General features: G+C 31.3%; 1 long non-coding RNA gene across 1 annotated transcript in view; it reads right to left on the bottom strand.

The window, feature by feature from the left end:
* Positions 1–2687: 2687 nt before the first annotated feature.
* Positions 2688–14549, bottom strand: part of LOC148284034 (uncharacterized) — a 66810-nt gene continuing 54948 nt past the window's right edge. Inside the window, exons 2-3 of the long non-coding RNA XR_015825424.1 lie at positions 3447–3564; positions 2688–2705 (exon numbers count right to left, since the gene is read on the bottom strand). This is a non-coding gene — a long non-coding RNA (uncharacterized LOC148284034). The remainder of the gene's footprint in view (positions 2706–3446; positions 3565–14549) is intronic.

The raw sequence follows: 14549 nt of genomic DNA, 5'->3' as shown, positions 1-14549 counted from the left end.
CTACAAAAGTTCTAAGGAATAACCTACTTCTATACATTTGTCTTGTTTCATCGAATTATATGCAAAATTCATATTTATAGCGAACTTTTTTACAATTTAAATATTATAAAAAAATCACTAAACACAGATTTTTTTCCAAGTGCCGCGTTTGCTTTCGACATAATTCTATGTTTTTATTTTCTTTTGGATTAACATTAGATTACTGTTCATTTTATGTTCGAAAATATTTTTTAATTAACTGTGATGCTACTTGCGATAGCCTGTAATTGGCGTATTTGTAATTTGTTTTGTTCTGTATATAAATTAAAAATAGCTATTGGATTTGAAAATAAAAAATAAATAAAAAAATAAAAAAAACATAATTACATCAATTTGATTCGCATCTCCGATCAAAATGAAATAATTAAGTCTGGAAAGCTCTTGATCTTCGACCTTTTTAGACGTTACTTTGCTTAAAGCATAAATAATAACTTTATCTCATGATTACAGAAATTCAAAGCCTTGTTTAGTCGTATCTGAGAGATTAAAGAGTAATCACAAGCTAGGTATACGTATGAATTTATCAGAATATGATAGCGTTCGTTGTAGCTTCTACAAGCCAGTTATTGCACGTTGCTTAGGGCAAGGTAACCCCCTTAAACCAACTCAAGGCGTACACATAATGAATTCATTTTCCATGGCTTATGAGAATACGATAATAAACATGAATTAAGTTGGAGAAGCTTCTAGAAAACGAGAATCCAACATGTTTATTTTTGAATCAGTAGTTTCTCATGCGTACGCACATGTAGGTAAACGTTATAATGGAATATGTTTGTTAATATATTATTTGTTTATCTTACTACGCACTATATATCTAAATTAAACTTTGATAACACGTATGAGTGCACATGTTTAATGAGTTGTTTTGATATAAAAAATGTAGGTTTGTGGTCCCGTGGTTGCGCAAGATCTAAAATCAAAGGTTTAATTCCATTTCAGAATCAATTCATATGATACCGACTCATTTTCTTTCACTGTTATTTGTGACATTTGAAAATAGCTCAAAAATTGAAATACATTAAGTTTTAATATACTCGTCTTACAACAGGGGTGAATAATATTTCGAAGGAGGGTATTTAGAAGTATACGCATTCATAGGGCTTATGACCTGTCTTTGGCTGGTTTAGGTGGTCACTTTACACACTGTTTTATATTCACAATTCTGCTATTCTTCTAAAGAAGATGAGCTAAGACACGAAAAACTCAATAAAAAATCCAGAAGTGTCGCAATTAAAAAATATTTCTTAAATCTTTTTGATATTGATAATTATTAATGTAGTTTACATAAGATGGTGTTCTATGTTTCTTATCCAAAAATATTTTCTTTTTATTTCGGATGTATTAATTTGTATGATATTATGTATTGTCAAAAAAAATGTTTTTTCTTATTTACGGTCCCAAATGAGTTTCTAATAACTCCTGGGAGTATAATATGAAATTTTTGATATGTTTTATTAATAATAAAAAAAAAAAATAAAAAAAGAATTGAAGGAATATGGATGTTCAATAGACAGATTAATGAATTTTACACAGTGCATAAAGTGGCCACTTAAACCAGCTAATGACAAGTCATAAGCCTTGTGAATGCCTAGACTTCTTTATTTTCATCTATAGAATGTTATTTATCCATGTTGTAGTATATTAATAACTCCCATGGGGGTTAAATCCAGTTCTTGTCTACAAAAATTGGAAACGTTCAAAATATTGTTCATCTTTATTTTTATTCATGTCTTCACAATGTAGGCCCTGTTATCTATTCACGAGTATTTAAAAGGCTCATTTTTCGTATAATTTGTTAAATTATTCTTCCAGTTTTAGTTTTCACTTACTCATTCCGTGCTTCTTACTTTTTCCATAATTTGACGCCCGATGTAACGTTTTTCTTCGTAACATTACCTTTTTATTTTTTAGGGTCTAATATCAACCTTTTTTTGTACTTTCTTCAAGGAGCATAAAAACATCAAAGCTGGTAATTCCTCAAATACTGACAATTTTATATAGTTGAAAAATAATTATATTTAAGAGTTTTGGGTTTTATTTTTGCTTAAAAAATTTTTTTTCTTCGTTCTTAGTATTTGAGCAAACATTAATTCCTTTACTAGAGAGTTTAAAATTATGCTTTGCTAGATCGAGGAGTGTACGAAAAATCTTCGTTGTATTTACGTGATAAACAATATTTATTAATTATTAATTTTAAAAGCATTTACTTTGTGGACAAATATTTATTTATTTATCTTTTTAATATTTATTTATTTGACAATTGTTCAACCCAAGCAGAAATATTAAATAATAAATACTAACAATAAAATAAAATATTTTTTAAGTAATTTGTAAAAAAAAAAATATTGTGAAATTTTGACTCCTAGCCTCATTTGAAAAGACTTTTTATCAGATAGGTACCAGATAATCTGCTTCATCGTGAAAATACTCGTAGACTCATATCCGTGAAACAGTATTCTTTTATATTTTAATAAATTTACTCACCATATATTATTTTAGAGGTGACAGCCACTATAGTGGAGTCATTCTCCCCACTCTCAGCCTGGGTCTCCAACCTCAAGGTTACGTTAACTGGTCTCCTCGGAAGTTGCTGATGAAGAGTCACAAGAACTGCGGTGGTTCTACCAGGAACTGCAGCCTCAGGAGCCACCACCGAAAAACCACTGAAAACAAAGAGAATATATATTAGTTAACTTACATTCATTTTTAAAACATAAACATATACTTGTTGCAATAGAGATTTTTTTTGAGAAGAGAATATAAAAGTCTCGGTATTTACAGAGCTTAATACCTGTGATTAGCTGGTTTAAGTGGCCATTTTATACACTGTTTACCATTTTGTCTATATTTAAACACCTAATTTTTCTCAACTCTTCCATCTGTTGGCTTTTGTGAAGTAAAAGAGTTGAAACTTTTTTTGTGTAGGTCAGATTCATCTGACTGAATCATTTTACCTTCTAGATAAGGCCTGAAAACATTTATTTATTTTTTTCTACTTTTTATACCAATTTGTTTAATCAACATTGCATTGAGTATGTCCAAATGTTTGTAGATAGGCTGAATTTCCTCCTTATTGAGTTATTAAGATCTAAATTGGTTGCAACAGAGGAAAAACATTTATGAGACGGTAGAGTATGGAAATCTACGCATTTACAAGGCTTATGATCTAAATAACTCCCTAGGGAGGAAATTCAGCCTGTCTACAAACATTAAGATTTACTCTCCTTTCATTTCACAAAATATGTCAAAAAGGCGAATCAATGTTGGAGTGAAGTTTTTTTCAGTACCATACACTTTGACAGTTTTGATTTTTTTTATATCCACAATAATAGTTAATATAGTAATACATATTCTTATTCTACTAAGATGGGGGTCAGTGATATCTATAAACGGTATACTGCGACCTGTGTAGATCTATTGTGATGAGTTTTCGTTCGTTAATTTTCTTCCTCCAAGCTCGCATCCTTTAAGGGTTGATCTACTGAGTAGAGGGTGAGTGCTTTAATACTATTGAATCTCCTCCTTCAAAATTAAAAAAAGTTTAGAAGGTTAATATTTCAAGCACTAACTTTGTCGTAATTCATTATAATAATAAAATTAAAATTACTTTGCTTTTAACCACTAACATTTTTTTCTCCACCGACCGATTTCAAAGCAAACAAGCTTCTTCGTAAAGGTTTACGTAACTAATGAATTAATTCCTATTTCATTTTTATCATGTTTACTAAATACTTCACGTGGACCCAATAAATCAAGTCTTTTTTTTTTCTTACAAGGGTGGTAATTTGATATCAATATTTTCAAAGCTAGACAGGAGAGGACTAAAATAAATATTGTTTATTGGGTTATTATTATTTTTTTCTTATTATGAATCGCTTTTTTAATTTTTAAGATTTCTTAGTTGTCTAATTTAAATATTTTATTTTTAAAATGAAGTACTTTTAATCCAGTGTCTTTATTGAAGTTATTATTATTTTCTATCAGATGATTTGCGAATCTAGAAAAATTATAACTATTTAAGCATCTTAAGTGTTCTTTTACTCTAATATTAAAGTATTTTTTTGTTTTTCCAATGTAGATTGAATTACAATCATTACAATTTAATTGGTATATCCCATATTTATTATATTTATGGAGTTTGTCTTTGTGATTTTTTAACAATGTTCCCATATTGTTAGTTGTGTAGAAAGCAACCTTAATGTTTAATGGTAGGGAATAGGATAATTCTTTTAAAAAAATATCATTTATAAAAAGTATCTGCCTCCATTGTTTAGGTGGGTTTACTTTATTTACTGTGAGCGGTTGGTTGGAAAAGTTTTTTTTTTTTTAAATAAAAAAAGCTACGCCTCAATTTTTGAGGCTTGTCAGCAGTTGGGAAAAAGAGTATGTGAAAGAAAGTTATGAAGAATACACCACAACATCTAGACCAATTGAGATATAAAAACGTTCCCTCATTTCTTTCTTACAAAGGCGGGTATCAAACCCGCAACGCTAGTTTCACAATTATTAACAGTCTAACTAACTGCATCGTGGATTATTTTATTTTATATCACTTGAATAATACTTTGTTCCTTGGAGTCTGATGTTTCCGGGTGTGAACATGACTAATATTTTATGTCGTTCATTCCCATCAAATGGAATTAGTGTTGCTAACCCTTGTAGTTAAAATTTTCAAACGTAGTATCTTCCTATTAATAATCCTTTCACTATGATTTGATTAAATTTGTATAGTTAAAAACCAGTAAATAAGCGGTGCCAGATGCATGATTATGGGATTTATCTTTTGGAGACTTATATAAAGTAAGTTATAAATATAATCAAATCTGACGTTATTCAATTGATTCAATTACTATCATGGACACATGTTATTGTGATACAAGTGAATTCAGTTTTTGCTACCATTCATTATTGCAATATGGTCATATGAATGAATGACAGAATACGACAAAGGCCTTTCATATCGCAATATATGAAATTAAAAATTTTAAAAGAGTAACTCGTTTGTATGAGTGAAACCGATAAGACGACTCAAGGTCTTCAAAATAGTTTCGAATAATAATAACAACAACAACAAACCATCACGCCATTTCCCGTTAAGGGTAGGCAGAGAGTATAGAACACCACATCACTATACATCCATACATCTTCTCATGCACGCGCGCCGATTATTCCGACTTTTGACATGTCGATCTTCAAGTATTTGTTAGATTTGGTCTTGCCATGTCTTTCTCGGTGTTCCTATATTTCTGCATCCATTATTATTCGCATTGTAAATATTCTTAGGCGTTCTTTCGCTTTTTTTTTGCTCTACATGTCCAAACCAGCGCAGAGCTCCTTCCTTGATTTTGTCGATAATGCTTGTCTCAGCCTTACATAATGTACGGATCTCAACATTTTTGCATCTATCGTACATAGTTTTACCACACACTCGCCTGAGAGATTGCATTTCGAAAGCATTCAGCCTATTTTCATCCCTGTTTTTCTAAGTCCATACTTCGCTCCCAAACATCAGGGTTGGCATAAGGACTCAGTTGAGAACTGCTAATTTTGCCTCTTGCGACAAACATTTATTTGCCAAGATTGATTCGAGTGCACCGTTCACTCTGTTCCCGGCACTCACCCTCCTTTCAATATCTTTCTCAGTCATTCCATCCCTAGTAAACATACTTCCCAGATACACAAATTCCTCTACTTGTTTTAGTATAACTCCATTAACAGTGATTTCACATTTAGTCATACTTCTATTTCTGTCAAAAACCACCATATTTGATTTATCGACATTCATCAGCAAATCGTTTCCCTCGCATACATCGTAGACTTTTGTTACCAAGAATTGTAGTTCCTCCTTGTTGTTAGCAAGAAGCACGGCATCGTCAGCAAAGTAAAGGCTTTTGACATTTAAATCACCCATTTTGGGTCCCATTCTTAAGCCGTTCAGTTTTTTCATACATTTATCGATATACACGTCGATAAGCCATGGTGACATCACACATCCCTGCTTGACTCCTTTACAAATATCAAACCAAGATGTGTATGATCTATTTACCCTAACACATGCTGTGTCTTTATACAGAGAATCAATAGCTTAGAGTATAAGGAGTAATATACTTTCACTGTTCCTTAGAGCATTTATTATTTCCGCTGACTATATTATAGATTTCTTTTACAAATGAATATATATCCAAAAATACATGCCAATATTTCTAGCTGTTATTTTTTAAATCCGTTAGAAAATCATATTTTTTTAAGTGTTTTTAAACTCCTATTTAAAGAAGATTTTGCTGTAAAACTTTCACGACGAAATGCTTCAGAATAGCGATGTTTCGCACTATTTTCTCTAACATAAATACTTATTTTTCTAGAGGTAGGTACTTATTACAGACGGAATTAAGATGGTTGAGTTGTACTGTTTTGTCGCCTAGGAGATATTAAACAGCTTTGGCAAAACTCCAAAAAATGCATGAAGTAATATGCAGTTGAAATGGAAGGTACCTCAAACAAAAGAAAAAAAACAGCGGCTTACTCCTTTTATAATTTTATTTTGGAAGTTTAAAACGTAAGTTAGTTTTATGAGGGTATAAAATAGAAGGTTAAAGCAAAACGTTATTGTTTAAACTAGAAATTTCAGGGCAATGCCTTGCCTATTTTAATCCAACTAATGAAAAAAAAAAAATACTTGAGTTTGAAAATGTCTTAACAAAACGAAACGCGTCACAATATACCCTCTTGTTTGTTTAAAGAAATGAAACAATATTTAAATCCGATAATCCTGTTTTATTTTGGATACATTACCAAAAAAAAGAAGTAAAAAACTTGTTTTACGAATAAAATTGAAAAATAAAATCCCTACTAATGTAGCATTTGTATTATTCTCAGTAGTAGAAAGTAGACCAGACACGATATGATTATTGCGCGCAAACAGTAGAATTTGTGTGGCATCTGTAAATTCTACACTTTGTTCACAAATAGTGTAGAATTATCGGGTAATCTGCAGCGGCGGGTCGAGCCAAAAATACAAACAAACGTTTTTACCCCCCGCGGGCTATTACGAATTCTAGCTCACAGAACCGGAATAGGAAAATAAGAAAACTTTTCATTATTACAAAAAATCTTATAAATCGCTAGTTAATATTTTAAATGCTGTGAAGGAAAAACAAAATAATTGTGTTTTAATTTTTCTTTGTCGGACTTCGCTTCAAAATATGTTCAAAATTGTTCAAATTAAAAATATTTTTAAAAACTTACATATTTTTTTTCAAAAGGTAATGAAAAACCAAAAAACAAATAGATGTGAAGAAGAGCTTACTATGGGTTTGGAAATTAAAAGATAAAAAACAAATACAAAAACTGGAATAACAAAATTTAAAACAGAAGTGTGTAACATAATTAATAGGCACAGAGTTTTTTATTAAAAACATTATTTCTTTACATATCTATATCTATTTCCATTTTTATATCCATATCTATATCTTTAATTATATCTATACCCGAACATGCACACATACATTTTATACATGAACATATATATACACATGTATAAATATCCATGTCTATATTACAGATTTATATTTTTGTTTTATGTACCTTTACTTACAAATATTCAATTTGATTAATATATAAAATCCTGATTAAATTGCCAGTCTCTTATTTTGCCCTTGTCTCTTTTGGTATTACCATTTCTAAAAATGTTTGGTAAAAAATTGAACACAACTGGAACCACATATTTTGGAGTTCTTTTCCAATATTTGTCGCTTGTCTTTAGAATCACTCCGAATTTGAATTCACAAATTATTTTGGTTTAAAGGCATTGGTACCTAAACGTTTCATTCATTTCAGTTTTTTTACTGAATATCATGTAATATGTACACATTTTCCTTTTTTTAAGGTATAATTACTTCACTTGCACAAAGCACATATTAAAATGTATCTAAAAATATATCCGAACTTCACTGGACTTTGACCCCCACGCATTTAAAAAATGTACTTTATAGAACAACGGTTGATATACGTATTTGTAATTTAACAACAACGAAATTCCATTTTTTTTTAAATAAGTGTAATGATGACAATCATTTTTCCGTGTTCAGTCCTGGCTAGTTTTCACCAAAAGCTGCGACAATGTTACGTAACTTTGAAAGCCGACCCTGCAATTTACACGCGAGATAAGTATCATGCTATTTATTCGCTACATATCTCTCGGCAATATATCTCGGCGGGCAGCTAATGTACGAACCAGGTGTGCTACCTTTACGACGATATGATAGTCGTTTAATTTTTTTTTCTATACCACTCGAGTTGACTAGCCATGAAGATTTTCTTTTATCAAATTGGTAAGAAAAGTTTCCGTGCAAAAGTTTTATGGTAAAATTATTCTGTGCCTGCCTGCGTCGCCAAATGTTTACTTTCGTCAAATTTTAATGTTTGTTTTTTTTTAAATCCTGACTTGATATCTTGAGAACAGTGTTATAATTGATCGGTTAATTATTATTAAATCACAAGAGTAATAAATACCTAATAATCAAAAAAATTTAAAGTAACTTCCAAATTGAGGATGGGTCAAAGTGTTTATTTAAATTCGTTTATTTACATGAACTTTACTGCCTTTTCAGAGAGAAAAGTACAAACTGTATTTTTGGTTCTTACCAGTAAGAGAAGAGTTGTCATCATTTTTGCTAAACGTATTAATTTATTTGATTTATTTACAATTTTTTTTATCTTTTGCATTAATATAACTTGCTTTGACTGCCTAACTAAGATTGATAAACAAATGTTATGTAAATTCATCGATAAATATAATATTATCTCTCGTGACTGAAATTAATGGTGCTTAATTTTTTGAGAAATTTACATGTACCTCTACTGTAAATGAAAAAAAAATAGCAAGAAAAAATTTATCAATACACCTTTCTAGTGATCAGAATATAACGCATATAAGAATATGATTACAAAGTACCTAATAAATATTAATATTACAACTAAAATTATTTTAAAAAAGCAGTTTTACAATTTTAGTTGTTAAATTAATATTATAAAAAACTCAACACGAATATAATTTTGACACAAAATATTACGGACAGGAATAATGCATAACGTTAAAAAACATATAAAGTAAATCGTTAGTTTGCTTTTCAAAGAATTGTTTATTTATGTTTTTAAATGCTTATAAGGGCTTGTTGCACCCATTAAAATATCTAAAAAAGTTGAATTCAAATATTTGTTGCGTTTTTGTCAAAACGGGTCGTTCATTTTTACATTTCACAAGCGCTATTTCGAGGGAAATGCAGCAATTACACATCGTAATTTTTAAAGTGCCCTAATAAGATTTTAAAATGTTGTGACCAACTGGATACTCTCGAAAACTAAGCAATAACTGAAAAATTCTAAGTCATATAGTATTTTGACGTTATGATAGAGTAAAATGTATAAGTATTAAATTGTTTTCATTAAAGTTAAAATGATAACTAATCAAACTTGGAAAGTATAAAGTAACAGTATTGGTTTTGGTAACTACTGCAAAGAACTTTCTCCTCTACGAAGTCATAGAACTAATTTCAATCGAAACGTAAGATTTTTCGATGGATTTCCGATAAACTGTGGAAATAAGAGTCTACTTTTCTAGAAGCCTTGAATCGTTGGAACACAAAAGGAGTCGCCCGAGATGGAAGTCCTTAGTCAGTTGTAGTCTGTTATGTTCCTAGTCACAAAAGTCTTTTAGCGAAGTGTGATTTGGGTAGCCTTTGTGGAAAACGTTTTAAAGGAAACTTCTTTGGGGTATCATGTGATTCAAAAATAATTTGACCACCAATATGTGTATTGTGAGCTCATTAAAATGAAAAATATTCAAGTGATTATTTCAACAAGGCCAGGGACACAATTTGTTTTTTTTTAATTGAACATATCTATAAAGAAAAAGAAAGTAAATGATCTTGTCATTTTCTGGTTTAAGTAATCACTTTACACATTAAATGACATGTCAAAATTCAGAATAATCGTCGTACGTTCAAGAAAAGATGTGGAGCAAGCGAGATCTGTATGCAAAGACAGAGTCATATGGCGTTTGATTTTCTCTGCCTGCCTCCAAGAAAAAACGTCCTAATGGTTTGTTTGATTGTGAGTTTAATATCAATTTACTTACAGTCGTTTTATTAAGTCTATTAAAGTCATCATCAAATTATCTTTTGCTTAACTTTTACATATGAATGTATGATTGCAATGACACTTTTTTGACCACATTTTGCTGAAAATAACTTTTGTTCTAGAAATTGTTCATTGTGGTTAGATGCATTGTTTGATTGCAAAAAACTCACTGATTTATATCCCAAACACCTAAAACTATAAGAGGTCAAATAATTTTTGATTGTAAAAACACATTTTGTCGATGATATTTAACACTTAATAGGTTGAGAATAAGTTAAGGATAAATGATGAATGTGAAAAAAATATTTTAATTTAAAATAAAGTAAGAATGTTTTCATAGAAGCCTAGAGTGTGACTGTAAAAAACCCCTCAGTGCACTGTGATAATAAAAACACTATTTATCCATGAAATTAATATATTCAAAATTAAAAAAATAACAATTTAGATTTATGATATTTTTTCACCATAATGATGATGAAAGTAGGTTAAATGCTATCGAAATGCGATCCCTCAGGCAAATGTGCGATAAAACTATGTATGATAAGTGCACAAATGTCGAGATCTGTGAACTGTGTAAGGCTGAGATATGCATTATCGACAGAATTAAGAAAGGGGTGCTGCGTTGGTTTGGACATGTAGAGCCAATGGACAATAAAAGAACGGCTAAAATGATCTATGATGCAATTGTTGATGGACATGGCACAATCAAGTCCATCAAATACTTAAAGACGTATGAATGTAGAGGAAGCGAGGTCTGTATGCAAAGATAGAGTGATAATATGGCGTTCTATTAGGCTTAAAATGACGGTATATATTATTCCGCCGCAGTGTAAGCAACATATTTTTCAAAGCTTTAAAAATGTTGAATTTCGCAATAAAAAAATAATATTTGTAGGGAATTTTACCGCCTTACTGCATGCAGAATGTAAAATTATGTTTAAACATGCAAGACTTTAATACAAAAAAAAATATCCTTGCCATGCAAAGAATGAATGTGACGCCAATACAGCAATTGATCGGTATAAAAGAGAGCACGAATATTGAACTCATATCAAGGAAGGCGGAAACGCTTTTCTGTGGCTGTATATTCAGTCAGTAATTGGCAATGAGCAAGGGGTGTACGCGTGTAAGATGACCGTCGCATTTATGACTTTAAATTTATTTTGCTATAACAGCGCTGAGTTTTAATTTTAAAAAAAGTTATCATTAACTGTGTGTCTCCATGCTTTTTTTTTCAATATCCGAACTTCAGAATATTTCGTCTTTTACTGAGATAACACGATTTTACATCTCCACGCATAAGGATTTTTTTTACCACACCTTTTGAAGAGTAAATGAAGAAGCGCTATTGAAAAATGGATACAAAAAAATATTTCTTGGACGCGGTAAAAATAAGAGCAGTTAATAATACTTGAACTATGAGTACTTTGAACTTCGTCACCCGAATCAACCAATGACAGAGTTTTGTAAAAGATTTTTGATTTTCTGGCAGCCAACTCACCAATCAGCCAAACTCGCCGATTAGAACTTGTGACATCACTGGCGGAGCAATTTCAAAATTACAAAACTTTAAAAGGTCGTAGCGCTGATAATACGATAGCTTTATTATTTCTTTAGTGTGGCAAAAAACATGTATATTTCAAAGTTAATAATATTTATGGAAACACTTTGTTACATTCCAGATAAATTTTATAAGGGACGACTTTTATTTTTCCAAGGAAATTTGTCGACTTTTTTTAGTAATTTTACTTTTGTAGCTTCAGACTTCAACTGAAGACATACCTGGAATTTCTAATTTAACTGAGAGCATTTCACTGAAAATTTAATTAACCATTCTATGCATAAATTAATAATTAAAATGTCGTTAAGAAAATGGCATAAGCTAAGGGTTAGGAATAATTGAAAACGCCTCCATTTTGTATCGTCCCTTTCTTCTTTAAGCTCCTACTCTAAAGAAAGAGAAATAATTTGTTTTACTTTGAATCACAAAATGGAATTCGATCGTCGCTTTATTTCAAAGAAACGCAAACAAAAAGTAAATCGAGAAATGCGTTTGACGGGTTTTTCAACTGAGATGTAGAACCTTTCTAAATTTGCCAACAATAGTTTCAGTTTGTCCAAATTTTTGTAGGCAAAGACTGAATTCAAACCCTTAGGGAGTTATTAACATTAACAAATATTACAACACAAATGAAGAAATGTTCACAGAAGGAAATATTAATGTCTTAGCACTTCCAGGACTTATCATCTTATATTAAAGTGACCACTTTACACGCTGTGCAGTATTCACAATTCCGCTTACATTTGAACATCAACATTCTTTCAATTTTTCCATTTGTTGAGTTTGTGAAATTAAGTAGCGAGATTCAGAAAGATGCGGGTGAGATTCATCTAACAGAGTTATTTAATAGATGCTTATTTTTTTTTTTTGGCGCACTCCACGTAACAATAATTCTGCGGTGACTGCCGGAAAAAAACATTGAATTTTTAATACCAAACGAACATCTTACTAGTCAAGTACTCCCAACATTCAACAAGCGAGCTGTGCCAGCGTCCATCTAGACCGCCAGCTTCATACAAGCTGTGCCAGGGTCGTGACACCGCAAGCTTCTCCACCAGGTTGCAGCACACGTCACGCCTCATCATCAAAAGGTAAATGGAGTTGCGCAACCTAAATAAAGGTGCTTGCATTGTTTCTTTGTTGTTCTCAATACGTGTTATTTTTTTAATGTTAATATTATTTATGTCCCGAATTGGGTTGTTGTAACTCCTAGGAATGTAATTTAATGTATTATACTTGTAAAATACGTTGTGTTCTATGATATATAAATAAAAAATAAAAGTAAAAAAAAAACCTTCCTTTCCCAACAATACAGTTAACTCTAAATTTTCTTCCAACGGGACGAGGTATTTCCTCACACCTCTTTCACTCCTCAAACGACAGGTCGTTTATCCTGTAAATGACAAAATTTCTATATTTCCTTCTCTAAAATGTTCTTCATCTCTGTTGTAATGTATGAATCTTAATAATTAACTAAACGATACCAGTCCCACTGTTCCGAATGTTTTTTAGGTACCGCTCTGTTCCGTCGAAGTAATATGTCAAAACGTCAAAAACAAAGATAAATATATTGAAATCCATTTGATATTATTTTTTGGGTTTTAACGTACATCCCGTGTTCTGAAAAAGCATTTTTAATATTTGTATTCTAAATATATTCATTGAAATAAGGGTCAGTGCTTAATAGACCACCTTGAAGTGTAGTGGTTGGCACGTTTGCCTACGATGCTTGAGGTCTTAGGTTTGATTCTTGGTAGAGAGGACTTGAAACATTGGTTTTAGAGGCAGTTCCGCAAATTTTTGAACCAACGGTAACTCTTTCTAGATTTATTATTTGTTGTGTTGTGGAGGTCACCACTATCAAGCCACTAAGTTAGCAGGGCCAAACACCGTTCTGGCCCGCAACGTGTAACCCGACGCAACGTCAGCTCGGACAAGTAATTAAACGTCGTGCAGCGAAAGAATATGCACATTTTATATTGGCATTTTGTGTTGCCCGTCCACGAGCTCCTCGCCAGTGTTCGCTATTGTAAATTCGTGTAGATGTAACTCGTTTGTATCTACTCAATAAATAACTTCAATTATAATCTATCTTTCTCATTTAACCTCAAAACAATTTACGCGCACCCATCTATACAGTATTCTTTTTGTTTTTCTTCTTTGTCGTCGTCTTCTTCAAATTTCTGTAGACTCATGAGTCTGTTATTGTAAGTATATCCTCTTATGAGACCTGAGCTCCAATCTTTCCCACGTTTTGAGAGTCTCCATGGTGGACATTGTACATTTGTTATTCCATGCCGAGCTATATATAGAATTCTTATTTAATTTATTTTCTGTACATGTTGGTACCAGTGTCTTCAACGAAATTGCCCCCATTCAACTACATTTTAAACCTCATGGACCTCTCAGATTGGGGTGTTCCTTACACGATCGCGTAACGTCTTCCCAGAAATAGCTCAGTTTTGTCATTTCTAATGGCCACAGCATACAAAGGTTAAACACAAGTCTTTTAAACGCCTACCTTGCTATTTATTCTCGTATCTTTATTCCTCCATAAGACATTTCTCAGACAGCCAGCCAAAGTTGCCAATTTGTCTACCTGAGGTATCTTCTTTGTTATCTTATTTATTTTCCATATTATTTTTACTTCCCTACTGTGATAAAAATAAAAGATGAAATTTCCAATATTAAATACGCGGGATCTTTAATTTTTTCACTCACATTGTAAATTTTCATGTCAATATCTGCATTTGTTCAATAAGAACGCACGTGTTTTATGAATTCCAAAAAGTTGATTTAGCGATTTTAA

Source organism: Micrasema longulum, unplaced genomic scaffold (genome assembly GCF_059751315.1).
Source record: "Micrasema longulum isolate JH-2025_06_02 unplaced genomic scaffold, ASM5975131v1 h1tg000163l, whole genome shotgun sequence".
In the NCBI taxonomy this organism is placed as follows: Eukaryota; Metazoa; Arthropoda; class Insecta; order Trichoptera; family Brachycentridae; genus Micrasema; species Micrasema longulum.
This window is presented reverse-complemented; position numbering and strand designations above follow the sequence as displayed.